We start from the raw sequence: 16,578 nt of genomic DNA on the forward strand, positions 1-16,578 counted from the left end.
CTACTTGTGTAGGTACTGATTTATACTCTGTACCACAATGCTTTGGAATGTGAACAGCCCTAATGACCGTATCAGAGGGTGGGGGGAGTGGAGGGAGGCTTTATGGAGGGGTACCGTTCTCAAATTGCACGAAAGCATGAGCCTGCAACACTTATGCGCAAGAAACTCATCTAATAGAGCCCCTTGCTTGCTACATTTGGAGTTGCATCCTGGTGTGTCCTGGATGCAGGACACACCAGGAGATCCAGTGGAGTAGCAAAATATTGCTGAAATACCTGGCATTTGCAGTCTCCCATATTAGGTTAGACCCACTCCGGAGGTACATGACCCTTGAGGTATCCTTTGATGGATGTCAGCTTAACCTGTTGTGCACATTTGTCCCTCAGATGCTACTTAAAGCCACTCTCAAGGCCAACCAACCGTTAGATAACACTTGGGTTCCCTCAGGGGGTTACCGTTGGTTTCTGGCGAAAACTTTAATCATGTGTTGATACCATACATGGATTCGACAGCCCCCAGGGAGGCGAAGTAGGGTAGGAGAGAGTGGTTGGCATACTGGATTGATTGCCTGGGTTTATGTGACGCTTGGGGAGGGTAGAACCCACAAACTCATGCCTATTCACATACATCAGCAGCACACCAAACAATGTTCAGTATTGACTTACTGTTTCTACCAGCGTTGGATATGACGCATACGTCTGCCAGCATCCTACCTCCGGGCATCTCGCATCATGCACCAGAGGTAGTCCATCTGGGGACCCGAGGAGGGAAAAGGGTGTTTTGAGATCTAATTTTGCACCTTAATGCTTGGTGCCTTGTAGATCAACTGTGTGTATGATTCTTAAAACAGGAACTACTCCTCCTCCTGCCCCTAGTAGATATCTATTTTGAAGCAATACAGAAGGGCTGTGTCCCCCCGGTCTAGATTTGTAAACCATTGTGGTGCTCCCAAAACCAAGCTAATCATTAGACAGCTGTGCGTTTTACCACCCTATATCTTATACCAGCACTGAGATCAAATTGTATGCCATAGTCCTGGTGAGTAGATTACTTCAGGTGCTTCCACTTCTGGTCTATCCAAACCAATTCGTCTTCATACCCCTTCACAGTACCAGGATGCACATGGCACTGGGTCATATCACCTCCTCTTGATAGCAGATGTCCTCTTGCTTGAAGGCCTTCAAATCTCTGGACTGGTGCCTCCTTGTGGAGGTGCCCTGGAAGATGGGCTTTGGACCTACAATTATGTCCTATGTGTCTTGCATCCCCAGCAACAGGCAGCGGTCTGAGTAAACAGTGTTTCTCTTCTACTTCCCTGATCCATAGTGGAACAGGCAGGGCTGCCCGCTGCCACCAACCCCACTTCTTCTATAAAGCGACTGGCAGTATAGAATAGATGTGACAACCCGGTCTAGTGATTTGATTCGGGGTGGGGGAGTTGGGGCTGGCGACGGCAGACAGGTTTCCCTATATGTGGAGGATGTGTTTTATTCCTCTCCCGGCCATCCCTTATGGGCCCTTGCCTGATACAAATGATAAATCTATTTGACGCAGCATCTGACATTTGGGTGAACTGGACAAAATCCATTTTAGTGCCCTTGAAGGGGTAATATATCGAGTTCATATCTGTCAGTCCACAGTCTCAGTTTTCAGTACCTGGGGATCCGTATCACCCTAAATGCAAACTTCACATGTAGTCTTAATCTTGGCCCGCTTATGCTCTGCCTGAAGACACATCTTGTCAGACGGGCCAAGCTTCCATTCAATATATTAGACAAAGACGCTTTGTTTAAAATGCTGGCCCTGCCACGTTTTTTTTTATATGCAGCAAAACTTCCCATTGGACATCCCTCAGGCCTGGTTCTGTAATCTCTTTACCAAAATTCAGTCCTTTCTGTGGGACGCCCGACTGCCATGGATTCCAAGGGGTAAATGTATACAATAGATCAATGATGGTGGTATGGGTATGGCAGATATTCGTTTATATTACTGTGCTTTCCCGAGTTTGGTGAATTGGTTGAATGTAGGAGTGTCAGATCATGTCTTGCATCTGGAAGTGGCCCATATGGCCTATGACACGATTATAGGCATGCTGTACAACTCCCCTGTTCCTTGGACACTTTCTGACGCCACATGGATGGTGCTCTTAGCATGAAGGTCCGGTCCCAGGTGGACCAGGTGGGATTGGACAAAATTAAATTGAAGACCCCCTTATGACTAGGCTGTTGGCTGGAACACAGTACACATCTAGAAGGATTTGTCAAATGGAATCTGATCGGTATATTGCAGGTGGGAAATGTCTGGTGGGGTGTCAAAGCACCAATCAGATTTCAAATTTCATGATTCCCAGTTTTGCCGGTACATGCAAATATTACTTAAACAAAACAAGGGAACCCAGGGCGCAATATGCTAAGGACTTTGGGTAGGTACTTATTTTTAAAGACAGTGGTCCTTAGACAAGAGGGAGATTTATAACAGAATGAATATAGATCAAATAGAACTATATTTTTTTAAAGAAATGTCCAGCCGGACAATTTATTATCTTGATGAAAGTAATCACAAAGCAATAAAACACAGAGTGTGATAAAAGTGGGACACCAGCCGATGTCCGACTAACACACTAGGGGGACACAAACAAAAGGGAAAAGTGGTAGGCAATGTCGGGTCATCTGAATATCATAAAATATAAAACAGATAATCCACAATATACACATATGCAAGAACAATTTGTGTCAGCTATGCATTTAGTGCATTAAGGTCGACGACGTTTTGAACCATACAAAATATCGGTTCATCCTCAGGACACAGAATAGTTGCCTAAAGAATTAACAATCACAGTTGTGCCCACAGTGGGGTGTAGCTGAAAGGAGTTCAGCGCAAAACGCAATGTTGAGCAATAATCAATGGATGGGTCCAGGCAAATATTAAGGTGATCAGCGGGAAAATGCCCTCGATGAAAATTCTGACAATATGAAAAAGCAGGTCCACAATGGGGGTCCTTGCAGGCGTGAAGATTCTACACCACCTGCTTTTTCATATTGTCAGAATTTTCATCGAGGGCATTTTCCCGCTGATCACCTTAATATTTGCCTGGACCCATCCATTGATTATTGCTCAACATTGCGTTTTGCGCTGAACTCCTTTCAGCTACACCCCACTGTGGGCACAACTGTGATTGTTAATTCTTTAGGCAACTATTCTCTGTCCTGAGGATGAACTGATATTTTGTATGGTTCGAAACGTCGTCGACCTTAATGCACTAAATGCATAGCTGACACGAATTGTTCTTGCATATGTGTATATTGTGGATTATCTGTTTTATGATTTATGATATTCAGATGAGCCGACATTGCCTACCACTTTTCCCTTTTGTTTGTGTCCCCCTAGTGTGTTAGTCGGACATCGGCTGGTGTCCCACTTTTATCACACTCTGTGTTTTATTGCTTTGTGATTACTTTCATCAAGATAATAAATTGTCCGGCTGGACATTTCTTTAAAAAAATATAGTTCTATTTGATCTATATTCATTCTCTTATAAATCTATTAATCACTGGTAATCAATTCCCCAGATCTACTTGGGGTCTTGAAAAGCTAATCGGGCTGCCTGGGTTGGCCCGCTAGATGATAGTGATTGGCGGGACGTGGGTATGGCCCCGTGAGTACTCACCATCCCCTCACAACTCCGGGTTATAAACCTTAAATACCTCCACACCTCCTATCTCAAGCCTGAGATGTTATGGCGAGCCCAAGGATGCTGCAGGTCTGAATGCTCTTGTTGCTCCCAGGAAATAGGCACCATTATCACATGATATGGGGATTTTGGATAATTGTTGAATATTGGCCAAGATCTTCCATACTCTATCGAGAGTCCTCATCCGACCGATTGATCCATCCCTGGGTGGCTATATTGGGGATCCTGGAAGACCTGGGAGGGCCTAGAGGAGAACATATCCTAATTGAGTCCAGGACATTACTCGCCAAAAGAGACACTGAGAAACATTGGAATGATACACCACCGCCAAACCTAGCGGAGTGGCGCTCAGCAATGAACTGGTGTGCAAAACAGGAAGAGCCTATTTATGTTGCGTTAGGCTGTCCCCAGAAACAACAGAGGATTTGGGGGAAATGGTGGGAATAGGTCATGTGCGCTTTTATTCTTCTGGTTTGAAAAGTCAATTTAATATTGGTTATTAAAAAAACGCAATGCAATCTGTTTCACCTTTGGGACCTTATAAGTATTTGTCAATGCAGCACATTATTGTGGGTACAGCAACATTTACTGTTGTACTGTGCACTAAGCAGTGAAAGGGTGCAGTACCACAAGCCACAAGTATCATTAAACGCCAACGAAAGAGATTAACTAGTGCAGTTGGTATGAAATTACTAACAACATCTTCCTAAAACAACTACCAGAGGACAGCTGTGAATGTGCCAGGAACTGTTCCACTGACAAAAAAGAAGAGGCAATTAATAAAGAACGACAACGAGTTTAACAAGCATTTGCAATGCAATAGGCCTAGCATTTACGCTAGACCTATTGCATTGCAAACGAAAGTGCGGGAGGGCGGCGGAAATGGGGGCGAGAAAACATGAACAATGGTAGTGTGGGAGGGGGCGGGGCAAGAAGGCACAGGCTGCGGGAGGGAGGGAGAAGGCACAGGCAGTAAGAGAACCTTATTAAAGAAAATAGTGCTCACAATCTAAATAACACATACCGTGCAACAATCGAAGTAAAGGGGCCAGTAGCCATGGAAGGATACAAATGACGACATGGCCATAATAAGGAGGAACTAACAAGCCTCTTAATCAATCAATAGGCAGCATTTACAAAAGACAATGACACAAGGCAATTAAAAAGATGGGCGGAGAGTGAGCGGAGCTTCCACTTCATACTCAATTACTGCATGCCTCGCAGAGCCTGCAGCGCAGGTGAGCTGTGGCTATAGACTCGATCCTAAAAATAAGCCTGGATGTCATAAAAACACACAACAAAACAAGTGCAGACATGAGCCTTGACCATTGCATTGCCACAAAATGCAGATCAGAGCTTGGTCATAAAAAAACAATTACTGCACAAAGCTACGATGTGGTCAAAAATGACTTCTATATCATAACAAGTTACATATACATGTGAGACTGACAACATCGGGTCCACATTTAAAGAAACCAACAACATGGTTGTCTAATGCTTCAAAAACAAATGCTACATCAAAACTTCATTATCTCTTTCTTTAGCGTTTCAAATATTCAACACGCTGTTACATGTGCATCTAGTTTAGGTTTTGCTGAAACACTTCTTGCTTACACCAAGGTTATGGAAGACTGTAGGCAAATCCTAAAAGGTTTTAGATGTCAGATTAGCAAATGGTGCACTGCCATCCGTAGACGCATAATATAAGTAACGCGCTGTGTAAAGAAGGTGCAACTGGGTGAGTGGGAAACCCTTGGAACAACTCTGCAGTTAGTAAATGAATCTACCAACTAAATGAATAAAGGAAGTACCCTATGCACACATAGGAAATGAATAATAAGTTATGTAACAATCAGTATTCAGTGTACAAAGAAACAAAGCAACAGAATATTTAGGGATCTCCTGTGGGAGAGTAGTCCGATGAAATCCTCCGGGAGTACGCGGCTTCACTGCACTCACGTTCATCAGATATTTCGGAGACAATCGGCAATTTATATCAAGTTCGCACACGACTCCCGGGCACTACATGTCTTTACACTATCTGTAGAATCGCACGCGATTTTCACGATTCTTCAGCGCGTCGCTAACGCATACTACTGGGATTCTTCAAAGGGAACACCCACTCCTTGACACAGGGTGTGGACTCCATTTCCCTGACACACACAACCAAGGTCACGGGCCCTGCTGGGTCGGAAGTATCACCGGCAGAGCGACCTCCCTGTTTGACACAGCCACGTTTAGCCCTGAAGATTCGCATAAGCGATGAAACACGTGTCGGCTGGCTGTCTTACACAATAAAGGATTTCATCGGACTACTCTCCCACAGGAGATCCCTAAATATTCTGTTGCTTTGTTTCTTTGTACACTGTATACTGATTGTTACATAACTTATTATTAATTTCTTATGTGTGCATAGGGTACTTCCTTTATTTATGGAAGACTGTAAACTATCCATACAGATTTCAAACGAAAGTTTAAATGGTAGTAGCAGTTTCACTTCAAAGATTCCCATCAATGCAAACTACAGAGCACTCATGTTTTTTGTGTCTGCGCATGAGTAGCTCACCAAGTGCAGGATTTCGTTTTGGAGGACCTGAAATGCGTTTATTACCGTTATAAACTTTGCGACGACAAATATCATAATGCACAGCAAAACCCTGGACTGTATGTGTTTTTCATGGATGGACCCGAGAAACTGGATAGTTCTACTATATAATAAAGAGTATTAGATACCTACACCATTTTATTGTATACCGAGTTCCACATAGGAATCTTTAGAGCTCTAAAGTAGGTCTAAAACAACAGGTTCCCACTGCTCCCCGCTTTCCAGCGTTATCTAAGCCACCCATCTCGTCTCTGCACTGCATCTAGCACATCTGGCAGTACCAGCGCAATTTCTGTAACCCTTTAGACGTGATAGGGTTGGCTATAGCTTTGGGGCTGAGAAAAGCATCCTTCTCCATGGTTCAAATCGGCATGAGCACAGGTCAAGCAGAGAAAGAGATCTAGACACCATGAAAGTACAACAACCCTCGGAAAACAGGAAGCCAGAAAATACTGCTGAAAGCTCGCAGGTTTAACTATTAACATAGAGAAAGGCCAACATAATTAGAACCATTGTGTTAGACACGGATTAGAGCGGGCATCTTTGATTTTACATGGACTTTATGATTTATTAACAAACTTCGTAGTTTAAAAGAAATAAAATGTAGTAGATTTATATTGTTCCACAATTTTATAACGATTTGAGATGTTGTTTCACTGGTTTATGAATATAGAAATAATATTTTAGTTTTAAATAAAAAGTACTATTGCTTGATTAAACAAGCCTTTGCAATGCAATAGGACTCGCATTTACGGGAGACCTACGCATTAAAAACAGGAGTGTGGGCGGGCATGGGGCAGGATGGCGAGAAGGCACGAACAACAGGAGTGGGGGCGGGCAGGCATGGGAAGAAAATATTGCTCACAATCTAAATAGCACATACCATGCAACGCTCAAAGTAAAGGGGCCAGTAGCCATGGAAGGATAAAAACAACGACATGGCCATCATAAGGAGGGACAAACAAGACTATAACCCTATCGGAAGGCAGCATTTAGAAAGGACAAAGACACAAGCCAATGGAAAAGATGGGTGGAGGAGTGGGCGGAGCTTCCACTCCATACTTCATTACTGTATGCCTTGCAGAGCGAGTAGCGCATGCGCACTGCTTCTATAGACTCAAACTAAAAAGTGAATTGGAGAATCATGCGCCTTGCATAGTATGAGGTGGCACTATAAGCTGTACTAATACAGTTACACAGACAAATTCCAATCAGCTTTTTCAGAAATTGTGTTACATAAAACAAGCTACTCTAAAGAGCAACCAAATTATCAATATGAAATTGCCCTCTTTACCCTCTATTCAAGGGGAAATTACATTACATCACTGAACAATAAACTATTAAAATGAATAAACAAAACAGTTGTTGCTGCAACGGCAACAGCCTGGAGTTTGAAACATAACTAAAACATCTCCTGCAGGTTTCCTTCTAAGCACATTATTTTATACAGTAAAAATAAATATCAGCAAAGAACAGATCACCTTTATGTCTATTTTCTGAAAAGGAAAAAAATTCTAACGAGAGGGAAATCATGCACGATTAGCAAAATTTTCAAAAGCCATGTTTCTTCTGCTGTCTGTGCAACCAGATCAGATGCCCAGTAAATTAGTTTTGCGGCCTACTTAAGCTAAAATAAACACATGAAAATGAACATTAATCTTAAGTAAAAAATCTGTTCTAACAATTTAACCTTGCAAATTATTAACTAAAAAAATTCAAAAGTACTGCATTAACAAAACAGAAACCTTTGTGATCAGTAGAAGATGTTGCACATGAGTTGACTGCCACCGAACTAGAAAGAGCTCTTCTTATCAACGAATGCCCTCATAACGGCTCATGCACTAACAGCTGAGCAGATCTGCGCATTCTATAACAATTATACTTTTCTCACATTAGTAAACCAGAACTGAGAGGGTTAGAATACGAAACAGGCATTTCTTAGCTTCAGCAGTTACTTAGCATCAGCAACCATATTTACTAAAAAAGGCATTTGTTGAAGGAAGCAAAGCAGAACTGTCAGACATTATTGGGGTGTTCATAAAAAAGAACAAGCATTTGCAATGCAATATGAGGGTTTGAGCTATTGCATTGTAAATTACTATGCCTTTTATTTAAGTGTTGTTTTTGAAACAGATAAATAAAAACTATCGTCATTTACACTGCCAATAGCTTAAACTCTCGCAAATGCGAGACCTATTGCATTGCAAATGCGTGCTATAAAAATAAAAAAATCATTTGCAATGTAATAGATCTTGCATTCACGCGAGTTTGAGCTATTGGCACTGTAAATGACAATGTCTTTTATTTATGATTTGGGTTTTAAAACATAAATAATAGGCACTATCATTCACAATACTAATAGCTTAAACTCTCGCAAATGCAAGACCTATTGCATTGCAATAAAGGGTCTTCCTGGCCGCTTGTTAGATTGTAAATATCAGAGGAAGAGACCGGCCTGCAACATCTTCAAAGTAGTGATAAATAGTGCCATGAAGAAGTGGTGTAAGTGTTGTAAATTACACAGACACTGTCACGTGGTCGCTAGAGTCATTGTCGACATCTTTAAGTTAGCATGAGCCCGGTAACCATGATGCTGCTTTTGCGGACAAGACTGCATGTCTTTAGTTTTGCAAGACTCTGTTTATGCCTTTCACATGAGAACTCTCTGCTGTGCTCGTTCTCTGCCGGTTCCTGGAGTTTGGTCTAAACATTGTGAGCAAGGTCGATAAACACTGCCTCTTGTTATTCTGTTCTGGTCAGGCCCTAGCATTTAGACAAAACATACCAATGCAGGTGTTTTTGCTGGAGCCCTGTACTTTGATATTATGGGGATGCATGTTTAGGTAACACACATGGGACCTTTGAAGGGAGAAGAGCAACCTGCACCTGTGATGTAGAAATACGATCTATGGCCTGAGGTATGGGGTCTGCAGACAAAGCCCAGAGATCTTACATTATATAATAATACTTCTGCTTACCGAGGGGAGGGTGATTAAGCCTTATCATCCTTTATCCACTGTCTTTATAAACTGACATCTCCCATTATGATATATGGCCTTGCTGCAATGCTAACTGTATTGATATTATGCATTTTGCGGCTGGTGGAGGGTCGAATACTGCATTTTAGAGCACGTTAGTTAAAATAAATATTTTACATTATTTTTGTGTCTCTGTCAGATCTTATTGTGGACAAGTACGAGAGTGTGAGCGAAAAGGTCTGTCTTCTTACCGCAATCCCTGAGAGATCTGAGAAAGTTGTGTTCTGGGGTGCCTAATCATTGTTTTTTCCATTTGTGAGGAGGAGAGCGAGTGAGACACTATAGCTATTCGGTCCTGGGTCGTGGGCACTAAGGCAGTAGGAAGGTTTAACCCCTATACACCAAGGTCCCATAAACATCCGCATAGTTCTGTGTATGTGCAGAATCCCTGCAACATGGCACCACCAACGTTTGGTCTGGTACTTATTCGGGAGACCCCTGAGTAGCGCTTGTGCTTGTCCACAAAACCCTCTCACCAATTACCGGAGATGTCCTTGGTGCAAGGGATTAACCTCCTATATTAGAGATTATAGGTTTTTCTAGCTTGGATTTGAAAAGGTTTTCTTTTTTTCTTCTTTAAAACCCAGTGTTGCACTACCATTTTCCTTCTTTTCCTCTCTCATAGATGATGGCTATTGCAGTCGCTGCTTATAATCGAGCAGCACTGACTGGTCATTTAACTCAACATGGAGTCCCGGCTACGGGGACAGACATTATCTTTGTGGTTGAAGCGAACGCTGCTTTTCGCTTTTCACTTTTTAATCTTGGGTTAAGTTCCCGGCGGTGAATGGAAATTGTATTGTATTGTATTGTAATTGTATTGTAATTGCATTTATATAGCGCTTACTACCCCTGACGAGGCGTCAAAGCGCTTTTTCGGCGGGTAGCACGCTACTCCGGGACCCATAGAGGATTAGTGGTGAATTAGTATAGTGAAACATGCCAGTACATTTTAAGTGGTGGATAGGTTAGTCAGTTATTTGGATATGAAATGATAGCAGAAGGATAGAGGAGGACAAAAGTTTGTATTTATTTAGCGCTTGTTGACGCACGCTGTTCCGGAAGCCTTTAAAGGATTAGTGGTGAATTAATATGGTGAAATATGAGGTAATTTCAGTGGTGGATATTAGTCTGTTACTTGGAGTGAGAAGGATAGCGGAGGGATCAAAGGGGAAGAAAGATTAGCATTCATATAGCACTTGTTACCCCTGATGGGTGTTGAAGCGCTTTTCTGGCGAGTAGCACGCCACTCCAGAACCCATAAAGGATTTGTGTTTAAAATTAGTATAGTATAAATATGAAGTCATTTGAGTAGTAGATATGTTATTCAGTTATTTGGGCAGTATATTAGTATAGTTGAATATGGAATTTGAGAAGTGAACATGTTAGTCCGTTAATTTTGATTGAAAAGGATAGTGGAGGGATAAAAGAGGGGACGTTTTTAAGGTCTTAGCAGTAGGAAGAGAAATGAGAAAAAGGGCAGTATTTCTGGCCCTAGTCCCGAACAGGCTCAAACAGGCAACTACCCTTGTCCTCTCCGCCCTTAGCGTCGATGCCCGGGCTGAGACGCACTAACCCTGGCCTCGGGTAGCCCTAGTAATCAGGTGAACCCTTCAGTCAATAGGAACCCTCGCCCTAACACTATCCAATCACAACACTAGCCCTAAAATCTAAAACCAATAGGAGACCAGGACCTTACTGCCAATCTTAGCCCTAGTCCAAGCACCCAATCAGTTCTAAAACCCTGATCTCTACGTCCAATAAAGGCCTTCGCCCTACCAGTAGTCCCAACCAAAGTCCAAGCAGCCAATGGTACAGGTAGCCCTAGTCCCTACTTCCAATAGAAATCCTAACCCTAGCCCTAGTCCCAACCCTACAATGATTGAATCACAGACCCAGAAACCAATCATAACCCTCAAATACCCAACCAATGAGGACATTGACCCTAACCCAATAGAAAAACCAGATACAACCACCAATCATTGTACACATGTGCCAAAAACTAGCAGACCATATAAGGTCCCAGCATCTCAGACAAGGTTTGCTGGCCAGGGAATTGGAAGTTGCTTCTCCTGTTCAGAATCTCCTACGAGACAGAGAGGCTCAATCCACACTTTGGACTTCTGCAGGAAAAGGCTTGTCTAACTCAAAATCTAACAATACTGTTTGAATAAAACTTTACTACCCCTGCTGGACAAAAAACGAAGTGCACAGGCCCCAGTAAATACAGTTTAAACAGCTCACAGAAGCACCCTCTGATGTAGAATATCCCTGTTGCTGGGGTGGGGGTGTGGGGGGCAGGGGGCCTGGCCTCACTGGCTTGTGAACACAAAATGGTGGCTGGGGGTGCACTGTTTTAATACACTGGTCTTAGCACAGAGCAAAGGAGAAATTTGGAGGGAAACAGATTTGTCACCGTGGAATGAGAGGGACAAACTGCAGAGGTTGGACTGCAAATCCGACAATTCAACACGTTAAATGCAAGCAATCATGGGCAGGGAAAACCACAAGTTTAAAACACAAAACAGGTGATAAAATATGCAATCACAGGCAGGTCAAAACTGCAATTTTTTAATGATGCCCTACCTCACCCTGTTACAATTGTCCGTTTATGGACTTTATCAGTCGGCGGAGCCACATGGCCCGTTTTGGCGGGATTTACACCACACCAAAATTATCGTGGTGTTACACATGCAGAGCTACAAGAGTTACATGAATCTTTAGTTCATATTCACAGAAGCGTGGTAAAACACATGTCCTGCATGATCCAGGTGGCTCCGGCTGGAGTGCCTCCTCAGCAACCAGGACATGGAGACCTGGTAATTAGCCCGATCATGATTAATTCAGTGATGGGAAAGCGTCCTCAAAATAGAGATGATTTGCCGTTCTGGTTAGCCGAGCGATTTGAGCAACTCAAAGCTGTATTTCCCAATACTACTTTGGATAAACACAGGATCCTTACAATGAAATTAACAAAAGGTCTTATTCCCAATTTAGCTGATTGCACCACCTGGGGGAAGGTGTTTGCGGCGCTGTATTCCATATGCTTTGGCACCCACTTCATGACAGTGCTTCCGACAGTTCTTAGGAAGGTTCAGAAGGAACACTGGGGGAATGCCGCCCTGGATTTAGGGATGAGACTGGTTTGGGGTATTCCCTATGGTCTCTAATATGATACTAGCCAATATAAAAGGAGAAGCAGTTCGTTTTCAAGTGAGTCAGTGCCTTGAGGCTGTAGCAGATGTTGATAATCAATGCAAATTGCCTAAGATTATTGCTAAGGAGTATAAAGCATTAGGACATAATAATTTGGGGAATAAACCTTTTACTTAGCCACAGAATAAACCCCCTCCAGAAAAGGAAGGGTGTCCATTCTTTCCTAAAATGAATTGGAACAAGAATAAACAACAACACAACTGAAGCAAGGTTAGCGTGCTGGTTTACCAACACCTGATGCTTCCGAGAGTAGGTATGATTTGCGTGACCGCTCTAAGCTTAAGACAGCAGAGAGGTTTCAGGTTGCTGATCCTCGGTCTCCTCGTTCCTTGCAGGACTCATCGGATCAGCAGTCCGGTGGAGCGGAGCGTCAAGATCATAGACAAGGCGTGACCACACAACAAAGACGTGATCCGCCACGCAGTTTGATGTACAGGCCAAACCAGAGGGACACTTGCCATTTCGTGCCCCGTTTCAAAAGAAAGAAGTTGCTGCTTTAACAGCGAAGTATGCCTCAGACGGTGAGAACCCTCCTCCTCGACTCAAGGTGGGCTGTGATACTCCTCGACAGCGCGGCGGAAGTTACCATAGTATGGGAGGTTCTCTGTCCTTGTATGAGGCGAGTGCAACTGACACATTCATTATTGTGGAAACAGCTGATACAAGAGTTGCACCCCCTGATTGACTTTATGAGGTAGTCCTCCAAATTGAAGGTGATATACAACGTACAATTAAGGGTATCTTTTGGGATAACCTTACCTCGTCCTACGACATTTTGTTGGCGGAGGCGGATTGGCCTCCTCCATTTGTTTTAGATTCTTCCTGAGGTGAATACTTCCCAGTATTATGCTTATGCATCGGAATGAGCTTTAGCCCTTGCGCCGGCTGTGTATTGCATTCAGGTGGGCTGGGATAAAGATTCACTGGCACATGAGATCCCCATACGATCAATGCCACAGTCTCAGGCACAATATCCGATCAAACACGAGGCAATAGAGTCCGTTAGTGACATTTTGGCCCAGTTGGAATATCAGGATGTCATTGAACCCTGTGTTTCATCAATGAGTAATCTTCTCTTTCCGATATTGAAACCAGGCGGTTCATATCGCATAGTTTTGGATTATAGAAATTTAAACAGTCATGTTCGTACGTTTGCCGTACAGAACACCCGCAGCTCTGCGTTAATAAACAATATTGTCCCAAAAAAGTATAAAACCACTCTGGACAGTTCCAATGGATTTTACAGTCACAATTTGGCTCCTGAGAGCCGTGACTGGACTGCATTTACTGCGGTCGGCAATCAGAAAATATTTACATAATTGACCACAGGCTATAAGAATAGCCCTGGTGCGTTTGCTGTGCGGGTTGTGTCCCTTTTACACAACATTGATTGTGATGCTTTCTCTTACGACAATGACATTTATTTGACTGATGACGAATTGATACCGCATCTGGTGCGTGTCGACTGCATCATATTGTCATTTACAGACGTAGGGCACAAATGTAATTTTGCTAAGTCTCATATCACCTATTTGGTGGTTCTCTTTTTGGGTTACAAACTCAACAATGAAGGGAGGGGGTTAGATTATGAGGGACATAAATGTTCATTCGCTATGCTGAATTGCATGGCATCCCTCTTTTTTATTAACGACAATGATGCCCTTTTGAAACGCATTGCATTCCATAGTGTGTGTAATCTTTTGGATCTAACTGACTAAAATATAAATACATATATATATAGGAGGTGCTCTGGAGTGAAGAGCTAGAACCTTGGACTAAGAACGTGAATATCTGGCTGCGTTACATTGACAATATTTTCTATGTGTGGGAGGGTGGTGAATGTGATCTTTTGTTGTTCTTAACCAAACTCAATAGCAACAGTATGAATTTGAATTTCACAATGCAACACAGTCAGCAGATCATTGATTTCCTGGTACTAAAGCTCACAGTTAAGGAAGGTAATTTATCCACCGATCTATACAGGAAAAAGACAGCTGGTAATAGTATTCGCCACGCCGTTAGCTGCCATCCACCCAGTTTCAGATGGAGTATTCCATATGGGGAGTTACTCAGAGTGAAGCGTAAATGCAGCTCTGAGGTGTCCTACACTCGAATAAAGACAGACAAGATCAGGAGATTTAAAGAGAGAGGATACTCCACCAAAATGTTAAGGAAAAGGGTAACAAAGGCAGATAAAGTAGACAGAACAGAGGCACTATTCAGGACAGATAATAGAAAGAGACAAACAACCTTGACAAAACACCAATAAAGTTTATCACAACTTTTAACACACATGTGGATACACTTAAACCGACCTTGAAAAAGAGATGGGATGTCCTAACACAAGAATCACTCCTCAAATCAGAGGTTGGCATTACACCGTCACTTTCCTATAGGAAGAATCTATCAATCAAAGACCTTCTAGTTAGTAGTCACCCAAAACAAAGAAAAACTACCTGGCTAGATCAAAGCATTGGGTTTTATCAGATCTAGGAAGTGTAAAGCTTGCAGCCAAGGGTGAAAACACAAAGGAAGTGAAACTAGAAAAAACTGGCAAAACATGGAAACTCCCCAGACTTATCAATTGTAACACCGATCATGTGATCACGGATCCATGCCACAAATGGTATAGAGGATCTACCACATTTTCCATCAAAAAGCGCATCCTGGAACATTGGAGAGTGATTACGAACTTAGATCTCAGCTACAGCACTGCTCGACATTTTTGAGAAGCCCGTTCACTCGCTAGATTCTTTGCACTAGACACAGTTAGCAAGCATCCCGAGGTGGCAATCGTAATCAGACTTTACGAAGACTAGAACCTCACTTCATTTTACAAGCAGGCAGCATGTTCCCTGCAGGGATGAAAAATGATGATGAAATGCACTCACATTTATAAGTAACCATTTGCTGATTTTAACCAGGCCCGGTAGAACACAAATCCAGTTTATCCTCAGGGATATAGTTTTTAAACCTTCCCCTCACTTTTGTACACTCTCGACTGTGTTATTTTCTAATTTTCTGGTTATGAAATGCACAACCCATTTTCCCCACCAATCATGAATATGACACTGTGTGAAATTAGTAGGAGGTACTATTTATGATTACTGTCATATTGATGTGAAGAGAAATTAATGTAATGCAGTGTGCCGTTATTAAAATGTATGTCAATCATTCAGCACAGATGCTAACATATATTGTGTTTCATGTCTCTATTCAGCTTGATAGATCACCTGTGACATCACCGGAGTAAAGAATAGTCACAAGTACTGCTAAGAGCACGAGCAACACAATATGTTGACTAATTATAGTCCTGCACTTTGCAGTTAGAGGCATGATATTACCGCATCATAGTACAGTGGTAAAGGGTACTACACCCTCACTAATCACAATGTTCCCACACACTTTGAACATTACCAATGCTCAAAAGTTAGTAAACTATCACACCAATGAGTACGACCGTTTAATTCTAATTATGAAAGGAAACGTAGCGACTAGGACAAGACTAACTCACAAACAGGTACTATACCAGCACTACAGCCTATATACTTGTCTGCACTACTCATCCTAATTAACCCTGGGCATAGTGGGCGTAGTGGGGCTCCGCGGAGCTACGCGGAATGGGCGAGAAGCTACGCCCACTCCCGCACTCCGCGTAGCCCCACTACGCACCTCCCTCCCGCTCTCCCCTACATACATTATTTAAGCAACTACCCTGAATAAAACAATTTTAAAGCACTTACCTTGTCCGGGGCTCGTCCGGGGCTCCCTCTTTGAATAGCGTCCTTTCCTGGATACCAATGCGCATGCGCGGGCGGCCGCGCATTTCTCCCGAGAAATGCGCATGCGCGGGCGACCGCGCATGCGCATTTGTTTCCAGGAAAGGACGCTATTCAAAGAGGGAGCCCCGGACGAGCCCCGGACAAGGTAAGTGCTTTAAAATTGTTTTATTCAGGGTAGTTGCTTAAATAATGTATCTGGGGAGGGCGGGAGGGAGGCGGGTGGCGGCCGACTCGGCTACGCACACG

General features: G+C 42.9%; 1 protein-coding gene across 1 annotated transcript in view; it reads right to left on the reverse strand.

The window, feature by feature from the left end:
• Positions 1 to 16,578, reverse strand: part of SMARCD2 (SWI/SNF related BAF chromatin remodeling complex subunit D2) — a 756,802-nt gene that overhangs the window by 580,547 nt on the left and 159,677 nt on the right. The window lies entirely within an intron of this gene.

This window comes from Lissotriton helveticus, chromosome 5_1 (genome assembly GCF_964261635.1).
Source record: "Lissotriton helveticus chromosome 5_1, aLisHel1.1, whole genome shotgun sequence".
In the NCBI taxonomy this organism is placed as follows: Eukaryota; Metazoa; Chordata; class Amphibia; order Caudata; family Salamandridae; genus Lissotriton; species Lissotriton helveticus.